General features: G+C 34.3%; 1 pseudogene; it reads right to left on the reverse strand.

Moving 5' to 3' along the window:
* Positions 1-291: 291 nt before the first annotated feature.
* LOC109339243 lies at positions 292-12,601 on the reverse strand (annotated as a pseudogene).
* Positions 12,602-12,908: the final 307 nt, after the last annotated feature.

Consider the following 12,908-nt stretch of genomic DNA (forward strand, 5'->3'; position numbering starts at 1 on the left):
CTAATATGTATCATCACTAGATGCTGCCATTCCTAAACATACAAATAAAACCATGGCCTAATAAGTATCATCACATATTTGGATACTCTCATTCCTACACATCAAATAAAAAATTGGTTCCTCAACATATTTTCTAACCAACTACTGGAGATCAGAAAAAAATGTTCAATATTTGAAAATTTAAATGCTTATAAATATAAAGTGAAAGAATAGGCCAATACAAAATAACAAATGTATATCTTCATTCACCTAATACGTTGTCTCTAATGCAGTAAATATGATGGATCAAACCTTTATTAAAAGCCTAGTCACATCCTTCATTGAGGATACATTCTCGTATATAAGATTTTCATCATAGACACAAGATTTGGCATCTTCTCTAATCTGCATAAACAACAAAATATCAGTTCCAGTATAAACCAACGAACTATGAGTGAATAATAAAGGCTACCATCTTTTTATATTTTACCACAAAAGCTATTTATAAGCAAAATCCTATACTTCTAGTGTGGTAATTTGTCTCAGACATGGCACATAAATGCAACATATAAGTTTTGATCCAACTAAAAACTTCAATGTTTAATCTTTTTGACTGTCTTTTCATTCTTTTGCTACCTGTCTTTTATCATAACAATGATTTTTTATAAGAGCATTATGGTAGTGGTAGTTGTTTGGTTGTAGTGACTTTTTTTCACAAACATAAAACGTTACATGAAAATTCAAGTTATATAGGAAATATATTACATATACCTCATACCTATGTGTGATCTGTATGGATTTTCTTTTTCTACTTCTTGTGCAACCCTGAGCTATTCAAACGCCTTGCTCAACTTACCACTTACAATGAAACACCTGAAACAGAAAAGATTCAAATATGTATGTGAGATATGTTTTAGTAAAAATGTTCACATATGTATGATGATAAATCAAATGGAAGTAGTTTTTTTCTGAGTTCAACTTACAAAACATGATTTCTAGAATTATGCAGTTATTTCTAAAGTATTTCAGTTATTCCTAAGCATTTCTGACCTGCCAAAACTCTCAAATAATGTAGTGTATGTAAGCAAATCTGGCTCAATTTTATTCTCACTCATTTCCTTAAAATACACATTGCACATATCAGATCTTCCAACATTCTTCAAGCCATTTATTAGAGTGTTATAAGAAACAATATCTAGGCCAAAACCAGTATCCTTCATGAATTCAAATACATCAACCATTGCATCCACATGGTCTATACGGCCTAGTATATCTAAAACAATATTATATGTGATCAAATCCACACTATAGTTCTGTCTTTTTAAGATGATCAAATATCATTAAAGCCTTATCCTTCTGTCCACTTTTCACAAAGGCTAACATGATCATGTTTATGAATATATAGTTGAAAAATTTATCTCTGATACTTCTGTGATGAATCTTAGTAGCTCCTTACAATCATCTACTTTTGTGATAGCTTGAGCAAAGTTAACACATGAGATTGCACGTGGGGATTTGCTCGACATGAAAGGTTAATACCATTCTTTTGACTTGGTCCCATTCATATGGAATCACACACATTAGGGGTAAGTGATATATTCTTATCATTTAAAGTTTATAGCATTTGACTTAAGGCTGAAAGGTTTTAGCACATCTTCTTAATATATACGTTGAAGGAGGAGGAAGAGAAGAAGCCTATGAGTTAAATCAGAAGCACCAATTCGATGGTATTAACCTTAATAATATAAATAATAAATCAAAACCACCATCGATAGTGGTGATGTCATGGAGCCACGAACAATTTGAGAAATGAAAAAATGGAAGAATATGGAGCTTGGACAAGGTTGCGTGTGTGTGAAGTTATAATGGGAGTGATGTGGAGGTTGAGAATGGACTCTGGTTTAGAAATGAAGTCTCTGTGTGTCCCCTAAGTTCAAAAAATTTTAAAAATGAATAAATAAAATAGAGAATGGTTTTTTTATAATTGATAAAGCTATGCTTAAAAAAAACCATGGTCTAAAAAATGAATAAATAAAATAGAGAACGATTTTTTTATAATTAATAAGGTTATGCTTAAAAAATTGTTGTCTACTACAATTTAATTGACAACAGTTTAAAAACTATTGTCTAATGTACTCTAAGACCATGATTTTAAAACATAAATGTAAAAATTAGCAAATAAAACAACAATATTAAAAATTATGGTGTAATGCACTCTAAGACCATGGTTTTAAAACGGTAGAGAATTGAGGCATTGCTATAGACTAAAAATGTAGTAGTGTCGAGTTTCACAACATTGTGCTATACATTGTAAATTTGATAAAATTTGGGAGATCATTTTTTTGTACTACCAAGGGTATCTCATCATTGCTTGTGTAAGGAACTAATCCATTTTGGGGGTGTAGTTGCTCCTCCCAACAAGTATCGCTTCCAGGAATTGAACCCTTAACATTTTGGTCATCTTAAAATCTAGTATAACCTTATATCACTAGACGAACACCTTTTTTTTATTTTAAATATGATTTAAGAATGAATATTACATTATGTAGAAAAATTGCTTAAATAAATAATAATATATTTGGAAATGTGTAAATAATTTATCTTCATTTGATACCGGCTTCTCACCAAGCTGCCCGCTTTGACCAGGTACCAACTTTTGCTTTATTATTTTACTTTTTCTATTTCTGGGTAAGTACTTTAATATGGAATGTTAATGGCTATTGAATTAATAACAGCCTATTCAATATAATGCAGCAAGACAATAATAATGTTAAAAAAAAAAACTGAACTTTGTAATGAATAGTCAAATAATGAAGACAATTTTTAAATAATAACAACCGAGTTTTTTAAGTGTAATTTAATACACCAAGTTTTTTTTTCATTTCCTTTTTATAGAATCTGTTAATTAATAACCAGAATTAAACAATAACTTTTTTCACACTTAGGTAGATTTCTGTTTAAGAACAAAGGATTAAATAATAAAATCAATCCACAATATCTGAAAGTGCAAAGTGTCAAGGATAATACTAGCAATATTTTGATGAAGACAACATTTTATTAAAGCTTGAAAATGGCTCAACAATCAACATGCCTAGAGCTCATTGGTCATATCTAGACTAGGATATATAAATAGAGTTATTATTCTAAGTAGTCTGAGTTGTGTGCCTTAGTAAGTAAGTATAGGCGAGGTGAACCTAGGTGCAAGTCTCTCAAGTCATCATATCACATCCATGAGACATATCATCTAGTTAATTGTATGTTCATGCATTAATCATACATGTTATATGTGCATATTAGGCATAATATAATTGCTAAAACATGTATAGGATTTAAGCATAACATATGAGAACTTTACCTTTTGAACCACATATTTTAATATGTTTGTTAATTGATTAACGTGTTGACTAAATCGATTAACTCATCTATTTTTCTGTTACAACTGGTTTCTGTTTTGATATTGTTGCACTGGTTAATCGATTAATGAATTACCTTAATCGATTAACATATTTGTTTTGTGTTATAATTGTTTTCTGTTTTAACTGCATAACTGATTGCAACAGTTTCAACTGTCAAAACTGCCTTGTAAAAGTTGAGGCAATTTCCATAAAAGTGTAGCATTGCGTTCCATTGTATAAGATTGATTTAGATAGCATATTTCGTGTTTACATTATATTTTTGTAGAGAGAATTGCATGTGTGAGGAAGAGAGATTAACATGCCTTATTGATTCTTTGTTTTGCATATTGTTTTTCATATGCTTAGTCTCATCCTTATCTTGTTCACATGTTCATACATTATTAGTAATGATTCTTATAGAGATATCTTGATTACTGTTTTTGATTAACTCACATGTATATGATGGCTTCAGTGAATTGTGAGTGGGTTAGTCTTAAGGTCTTTCATTGTAATATTTCAAGCATTATTGTGCTTATAATACCTTGCTTTTGTAATTTGTTTTTGTATCTATTGGATTGATCTCTTGGTGTCTTACCACCACAGAGATAGGGATTCTTCACCAAGACTAGGAGGTTAGGTAGAGTCAAACCAATGGTTAAGTGTTCCATATTTCAAGAAAGAAGCGTCCTATGTTTTGTAAATTGAATTGGTGTATGTGATTATACTTGTATTCTATACATTGAACAAGAAAATCTCTCAAGATCAGAAGGGGAGGCCTGAATATAGTTTGCAGGGGACCACAAATGAACCAGGATAAAAATCCATCTTTGCACGCTGTTCTCTCCCTAATCTTCTTTACATTTCTTGTTGTTTTAATGCGAGTTAATAGCTCATATTTTGCATAATTGTATCGTGTCATCTACTTGTTAATATTGCCTAAAACTATCTGCTTTATCTCTGCTCATTTGGTTATAAATAACTGTGCAATTTGCTGCTCTGATCATTCTGTTTTGTGTGTGTGTGAATTGATTAAGACCAATTGTTAATCGATTAACTAGGCTGTTTCCAGAACTGGGTTTTGGTGCGAGAAGCGGTGATTGATAACCGCTACACCTATTCAACCCCCTTCTAGGTGTTTCTAGGCCACAGATACCTAACAAGTGGTATCAGAGCTAGTACGACGTGCTAACTCAACTGTATCTGCGTGATCCTTAGGGAATTTAAATGGGGTTCCACCAACTCCTTTGGCGGTGGTGGCGCATCCATTAACCGCCCTCCCGTATTCAGTGGCGAGGGATACGCCTACTGGAAAGTCCGAAAGAAGATTTTTATAGAGGCTATTGATTCGGACATTTGGGAATCCATAATCATTGGTCCATTCGTCCCACTTCACTTAGTGGATGGCGAACTGAAAGAAAATCCCAAAAGCTTATGGACCGATGAGGAGCGCAAGAAGGTTCGGTTCAACCTTAGCGCCAAAAATATAATTACCTCAGCCCTATCCTATGATGAATTCTTTCGGGTGTCTCAATGTCAAAGTGCCAAGGAAATGTGGGACACTTTACAAGTGACTCACGAGGGCACTAGCAAGGTCAAGCGTGACAGGCTGAATGCGCTGGCACATGAATACGAACTATTTCTTATATTACTGAGTGAATCAATTGGCGACATGCAAAATCGATTCACTCACATTATGAATCATCTTATTGCTCTAGATAAAATGTTTACTAGAGGAGAACTCACTAATAAAGTTTTACGCTGTCTTGACAGGAGATGGCAACCTAAAGTGACGGCAATCATGGAGTCCAAGGATCTAGATTCCATGCCTTTGGCAACATTGTTCGGAAAGCTTCAAGAGCATGACATGGAGCTTGGGCGCCTGACCATGCATGAGGAGTCTGATCGGAAAAAGAAAGGAATATCTCTTAAAGCTACAATATCACAACCCACTGATGAGATAGACAATGACGACTCTGTCTTGGACATTGATGAAGAAATGCTAAACCTTCTCGTGCGAAATTTTAGAAAATTTCTAAAGAAGAAAGGAGGGTTTAAGCGATTTCAAAAGAAAGAGGTGCGAGAATCAACTAAGAAAGGTAAGAATAAGGAGCGCTTCACTTGCCATGAATGTGGTAAGTCAGGTCACATGAATTTCTAGTGTCCCACTTACTTGAAGACAGTTGATTCAGAGAAGAGCACTCCCTGAGACTTCAAATAAAAAAAGGCATACATTGTTTGGGATGTACCGGAGGAAGAAATGACATCAAGCACCTCAGATGAAGAGGAGACCGCCAAGCTGTGCCTAATGACCATAACAAATGAGGCTTGCAGATCACGTAGTAAGGATGCTACAAATGAGGTATATTCTGACACATCATCTTCTTCTGGTGATTCTCCCTCATATGATGTTTTAAATGATGCTTATGTTGAGATGCATGAAGAGCTTAAGAAATTAGCAAAAATTAGTGCTGATAGAAAAAGAATAATTTTTCTAAATGATCAGAAAATAATTCAACTACAAAAAGAATTAGATGAGCTAAAATTGGAAAATGAAACTTTAGATTTAATTTTTTCTTGTAATTCATGCGATTGCTCTAAAAATAATTTACGTCAAACAACTACTTGTGAGTCTTGTGGGAACTTGAAAAATGAGAATTTTAAATTAAATGAAAAACTCGCAAAACTTACAAATAGTCAACACCAATTAGATACCTTGCTTAGTAAAATGACAAACATTGGTGACCACACTGGATTAGGATATGTTCCCCCATCCCATAGAAATAGACCATATAGGAGACCTCTAAATCATCCAAATAAAAAGTCTAATAAGAAAAATAGAGTTCTTACATGTTTCTATTGTGGCACACATGGCCACACCTCTCATTCATGCTACATCAAGAAATATAGGATACCCAATGGTGTTTACGCTTGGGTAAGAAAGGGAGATAACTCCCTGGTTACTAACAGAAAAGGGCCCAATATAATTTGGGCACCTGAAACTAGCAGGTGATCTGTTTTGCAGATATGTCTACGAACGCATGGGAAAAATTGGTATCTTGATAGCGGATGTTCGAGACATATGACTGGAGACAAGTCAAAATTCCTTGACTTGTCATTAAAAGAAAAAGGTCTCGTCACTTATGGAGACAACAAAAAAGGAAGAATCTTAGGCACCGAAAATATTGGTAACTCAACCCATGCTATAATCGAGAATGTTATATGTGTAGAAGGTTTGGAACATAAATTGTTGAGCATAAGCCAACTATGCGACAAAGGTAATCGTGTATCATTTGATTCTGATTGTTGTGTAATTCGTGACGTATTATCTAATAATATAAAGTTTGTCGAATATCGTATAAATAATATTTATATGGTTAATCTGGAGGATGTCACTTCCTTATTTTCAAAATGTTTTATTACAAAAGAAGATGACATTTGGCTTTGACATAGACGAGTCGCTGACATTCATGTGAAGCCTCTAGAAAGATCATCTAAAAATAATTTGTTTATCGGTCTACCAAAACTCGATTTTAAAACTCAGGATTCTTGTGACATATAAAAAATGTAAACAAGTAAAGAATTCATTTAATAAGAAGAATGTGATATCCACTACTAGACATTTGGAGCTTCTCCATATGAACTTGTTTGGACCCTCGCAAATTATGAGTTTTGGTGGAAGTTATTGTTAGGTATCGGTGGCTAAAATACACCTAGAAGGGGGGTTGAATAGGTGTAGCGGTCAGAGTATCCGCTTTTCGAAAACAACAAATAATGCTGAAATAACCCCAGATTAATCGATTAACAAACACAGAATAATCGATTAACGCAATCCACTTAATCGATTAAAATAGCTCAGATTACACAAACATATTCGGTTTCTTGCACGACAATCAACCGAGATTGAAACAAATATACAGAGCTAACAGATATATCAGAGTTACAACAATACAGTATAGAAACAGAATATTACAATTAAAACAACTATACAAAGTAATCGATTAAAGCAATAAAGAGAGTGGGAAAGAAAAAGCCTGCAACAAGGTTTTTATCCTGGTTCATTTGCGTGTCCACTTGCAAACTACATCCAGGCCTCCCGGCTGATCTGGGAGATTTTTCTTCACTATAATTGAAATAACGTTTTACAAACAATTCTTCCAATTACAACACTTAGACTCTATCTTGAAACTAAATAACCTTATCCCTTGGTTTGACTCCCTTCCTACCGCCCATGAAAACCTTTCTTGCGGTGTAGCCCCAGCCAAGAACCTATTCTTTCTATCAAGATCTCTAAGCTAATGAAGATACAACACAATCTCGTTTGGTGGTAAGACACCTTGAGATTCCCCAAGTTACAACATTTTTTATAACAAAAACATAGAGTAATCTAAAGCAATTACAATGCTCAAATCTAACAATTAAGACCTTACTCTACAACTCTAATACAAGTCTCATATAACATGATAATGCATTAGTTAAAAACAGATTTTACAGAACACTAATTCTTCACAAAAACATCAATGAATGCATGAACATGTGAGATGAAATGATGAGAAATTAAAATCTAACTCTCCTAAAATCTAACATGCAAGTTATGGCTTAAGTTCTGAAAATGCAGTTTATAAAGAATCACTTCTACAGCCCAGTTAATCGATTAAAGCCTTGGTTAATCGATTAACAAGTTACAAAATTGTAACTGATTCTGTTTTCCAAGTTTTCTGTTTCAACAGCTTTTCAAAAACTTATGTTAATCGATTAAAACACACCTTAATCGATTAACTGCATATTTCCAAGTGTATTTTCAAATTGCAAAACTCAAATACGTTATGCACTTAATTTATACATGTTCAACACTAAGTTTATGCCTAGGATGCACATATTACATGTATTTATGTGATGCATGAACATATTATAAATGACATATCTCAAAACTAAAATGATTTAAAGTTTTATGCATATGAGACATGTATTGAGTTTACCTAAGCCTTAGACTCAACCTAAACTAATTACTAGTCTAAGTCTAATACCAATCTTGAGACTTAAGCACGTTGATTTGTTGATGATCTTCAAGATCTTATAAACACAAGTTGTCCTCATCAAAACTAACACACATAGTGAGAAGGCTTTCCAAAGTGCCCCTCTTGACATGCGCACTTTCAGTTATTACGCTCTGGTAATAGTTGTTGATTTTTCTAGATTCACATGGACTTTGATTTTAGCATCAAAGAGCGATGCATATAAATCTTTTAAATGTCTAGCCAAACAAATTCAAAACCAGTCTAACTTGACAATTATTTACATACGATCCAACCATGGCGGAGAATTGGAAAATCATAAATTTAATAAGTTCTGTAATAAGTATGCCATTATGTATCAGTTCTCAGCTCCCCACACCCTCAACAAAATGGAGTTGTTGAGAGGAAAAATAGAGTTCTAGAGGAACTCGCGAGGACCATGATAAATGAGAGCAAGGCTCCAAAATATTTATGGGCTGATGTAGTTCACACTGCCTGTTATGTAATGAATCAAATACTACTTAGAGCTACTTTTTCGAAAACACCTTATGAAATTATTAAAGGTCGAAAACCAAATATGGCTCATCTTCATGCATTCGGGTGCAAATGTTTAATTTTAAATAATGGAAAAACATCTTTAGGAAAAATTGACTCGAAGGCTGATGAGAGCATATTCTTAGGGTATTCGTTACATAGTAAGGCTTTCCGTGTTTACAATAAATATACCATGCAAGTGGAAGAGTCTATTCATGTTCACTTTGACGAATCTTCTCCAAAAGAGAAGAGAAAGGGCTTTTATGATGACATTTCAGGTACACTAGAAGAAGTTCATTCAAAGGACATGAACCAAATCCAAGTAGAAGATGTTGAGCAAATAGTATAAGAAGAACATCAGGACATGCCTAGTGCATGGAAAATCAAAAAGGACCATCCACTCAATAAGGTGTTAGGTAACATATCTACGGGGATGGTAACCCACAGTTCATTATGTAAGTTCTGTAATTTTGTTGCATTCGTATCTCAAATAGAGCCAAAGACCATCGATGAAGCCATCGAGGATGTTGTTGAAAGATTTTATTTGAGAGGTTTTCCCGCTCAACAAATCGTCCTTGCAATAATGCCAAGAAGTAAGTGAACTCGGTTTTATTATTTGTTCGCCATCTCGGCTTTGTCGAAATAAATTCCAACGCCGGTATCATGGTTTCAAGAATATTCTAGTTACAACTTACTTCTTAATAATCATGTGAATGAGTTATTGCTTTTTTGCCCCATCTCGACTTTGTTAGAATAAATTCTAATGTCGATACAATGGTATTGAAGCAATCCCTTATTACATAATTATTAAGTACCTTTGAATACCATAATTATTAGCATCTGAGATCACTGCGGCAATATCTATGGAGTCTTCATCATAAATGGAGCTAATTAGTTTTGCTTTAGGAAGAGGGATATCCAAAACTTGTGAGGAAGGCCATATGTTGGAGAGTATGAAGCTTACCGATATTTGGGTTTGTTGAGTCATACAAAATTTGAATATGGGCTCATACATGTTGAGCTCCAAATCTTCCAAACATAATATTTTCCTCACATATTCTTCTTCATGACTTTCTTCCTCACCCATGTATGATGCGTTGAGCTTCATTTGGTAGTCACATATGTCATGCTCTTCACTTGGTGGATTCCATGGGTTACCCAAGTACTCATTGATTACGTGCTTGTTGTAGAAAACTTGAGTCCCATTCACCCAAGTGTAACGATTTCTCCTTGCCTCACTTGATGTGATTGAGTTGGCAAAAAATTGTATGACAATATCCAAAGAAAACATTTTCTTTGGTTCAACAATTTTTTGCCAACCATGTTTTTCCACCATAAAAATAAAACCTCCAAAGTCATCCTCACTCAAGTTGATAATTTTTTCTAAAGTGATGGCATTCTTGAGTGTGATTTCTTTGAATTTTTCCTTAACATCATTGGAGACAAATTTGAAGTTTTTGTCCTCCCTTGCAACTTCCTTTTCTCTCCATCATGAACTCCTGAAATTCCTAAGAAAGTTCCACAACACACAAAGAAAAACTCCAAAAAAGTTAAAACATACAAATGTGTATGAATATAAAGGTTTTTCATGAATTAAACCTCTGATACATTTTATTTGAAGAAGATTAAATAAAAACAAAAGAGATTTACAGAAGAAAATAACTAAGAAGGAAAACTTACATGATGAAGGTAAAAGAAAACTTTGAATCTTGAGAGAAATTTTTTTTGTGCTTAAGATGATTTTGCAAAATTTGCCTTGATGCTTTGTGATTCAAGAATGGGTGTTTATATAGGGGTTGGAAGTCCCTGGTCAAGGTCTCTGGTCAAGGAATTTCGGTCAAAAAATTAAGAAAAACTCCTCTTTTGAGGAATTTTCGGTTCCAAGGCACATGCCCTGGCAGACCTACGCTGAGCGCATGGTCCCCCACGTTGAGCAGTGGGTCAATGGTCCAGGCTTGACAGAGTAATGAGCCTTGACCAAGACTTTGACTATGTTTTGGGCCGCTTTTTGATTTTTCAGTTTTATGTATTTGGCTCATTAACCCATTTTTGAAAAAAAAAATTCTCTTGTAAAAAAAATAAAAAATTATTTTCTGAGTTTTGATCCCAAAATTTTTTTTTTCGTTTTTTAAATTTTTTTTAAGAAGTTAATACTTACAAACAAAAATAGAATAAAGACAATATGTAGAGAAAGGAAATAACATGTTATATATCAAAAGATACTAGGTTGCCTCCCAGCAAGCGCTTCTTTAATGTCATTAGCTTGACATCGATTACAAATTTTTTTTTGTTTATTCCTTCTACTGCCCCGATGGTTCGGATTCACCCCTCAGGATTGCATGGCCATGTTCTCTAGGGTTCACTTCTATGTTAGCTGAAAATGTTGATCTTTGATTTTCAGCTAATTGCTTGGCCAGCTGCCCAATTTGTATCTCCATATTCCTTAGAAAAGCATAAGTATTTTTCTGATTCGACATGATCATTTGCATAAACTAGTTCAAAGTATCTTCTAGTTTGATGCTTTTATCCTGCGTTGGATGCTGAAACTGATTATTCCGGGGGTAGAAGGTTTGTTTCTGAGGAAGATCTTGCCTCCAAGGTTGATTTTTTTGACATTGGTTATTACCCCTTGAGGGTAAGTACTTTGAAAATTTTTCCTTTGAGGATTCACAACAAAATGCACTTCTTCATTCTGGCAGGTATTGGCATCATGATCCTCATTGCAATTGTCACACCTATAAATCTGCTTCTTTGAGGTTTCTCGTAACTGTTTTGGTAAGTCATTGAGTTTTTGGGTCACTTCTTCTAATTGTTGTTGAAGTAATTTATGTTGGGCCAAAACTGCATCAGTTAGTTCAGTTCAAGCATTCCACCTTGCCTAGGTGGTGGACTTCGTTGGTGTTGACTTTTCTGATCGTTTAATGCCATGGATTCGATAATGTCAATTGCTTCCTGCAGAGGTTTGGCCATTAATTGTCTGCCTGCAGTTTTATTTAAGATCCATTTATGTTGCTGCTGAAGTTCATTGACAAATATATGAATCTGGGTTTGAACATCGAACCCATGGTTTGAGCATTTTCTGAGCATAGATTTGAATCTATACTATGCCTCGCATAGACTCTCCCTACAAGGCTGGATGAAGGTGGAGATCGCAGTTTTCAAGTCCATAAATTTTCCTTTCGAAAAATATCTTGACATAAATTTTTCTTCCACTAAATTCCAGTTATTTTGAATATGTTGTGGGAGATCGAGGAACCACTCTTTGGCTTTTCCGATTAGTGTTAACAGAAATAGCCTTAGCAAGATGGTCTCCTCCTCAGACTCGGAGATCCCAGTAGTACCAACCAACTCATAAATTTTGGTGAGATGGTTGTATGGATCTTCATGATCTAATCCAGCAAAAGGGTTGGCGTACATGAGTTGTACTAACCTTGTTTTCATTTCTGTTGGCCTTTGAGAGCCGGAAGGTGTCCCGATTCTTATCATATTCCTAGGGTTGAAGCTGACAAATCCTCCTATGCTGTTCTGATTTTCTGCCTTGGACTCATGATTGTCTGCCATTTCTGTTATGTTTTCTTGGATAATACTTCTTGCTTTACGTGCCCTCTTTTGTGCATTTTTCTGTTTCTTGAGTGTTTTCTCTATTTCAGGATCAACAGAAAATTCAAGTTGTTTATTCATGTTCATGCACAGAAAAAGGTTCTTCTGTCTATTTTTCAAGAAAAGATAGCGGATAAATAATATACATATTTAATAATTCACATTTTTGTACAGTCAAAAATAATTTGTACAAAAGCAAAAATAAGTTTATGTACAATTATTTGATGAATGACATATAAATATGAAATGTTCTACAATTTAAGCAATTCCTCGGCAGCGGCGCCAATTTGTTGAAATATTTTATTCGAGAGGTTTTCCCCATCAACAAATCGTCCTAGCAGTAGTGCCAAATTGTTGAAAGGTTATTTCTCTCTTTTTGGTGTGTTTC

The sequence above is a fragment of the Lupinus angustifolius genome, unplaced genomic scaffold (assembly GCF_001865875.1).
Source record: "Lupinus angustifolius cultivar Tanjil unplaced genomic scaffold, LupAngTanjil_v1.0 Scaffold_64_24, whole genome shotgun sequence".
Lineage (NCBI taxonomy): Eukaryota > Viridiplantae > Streptophyta > Magnoliopsida > Fabales > Fabaceae > Lupinus > Lupinus angustifolius.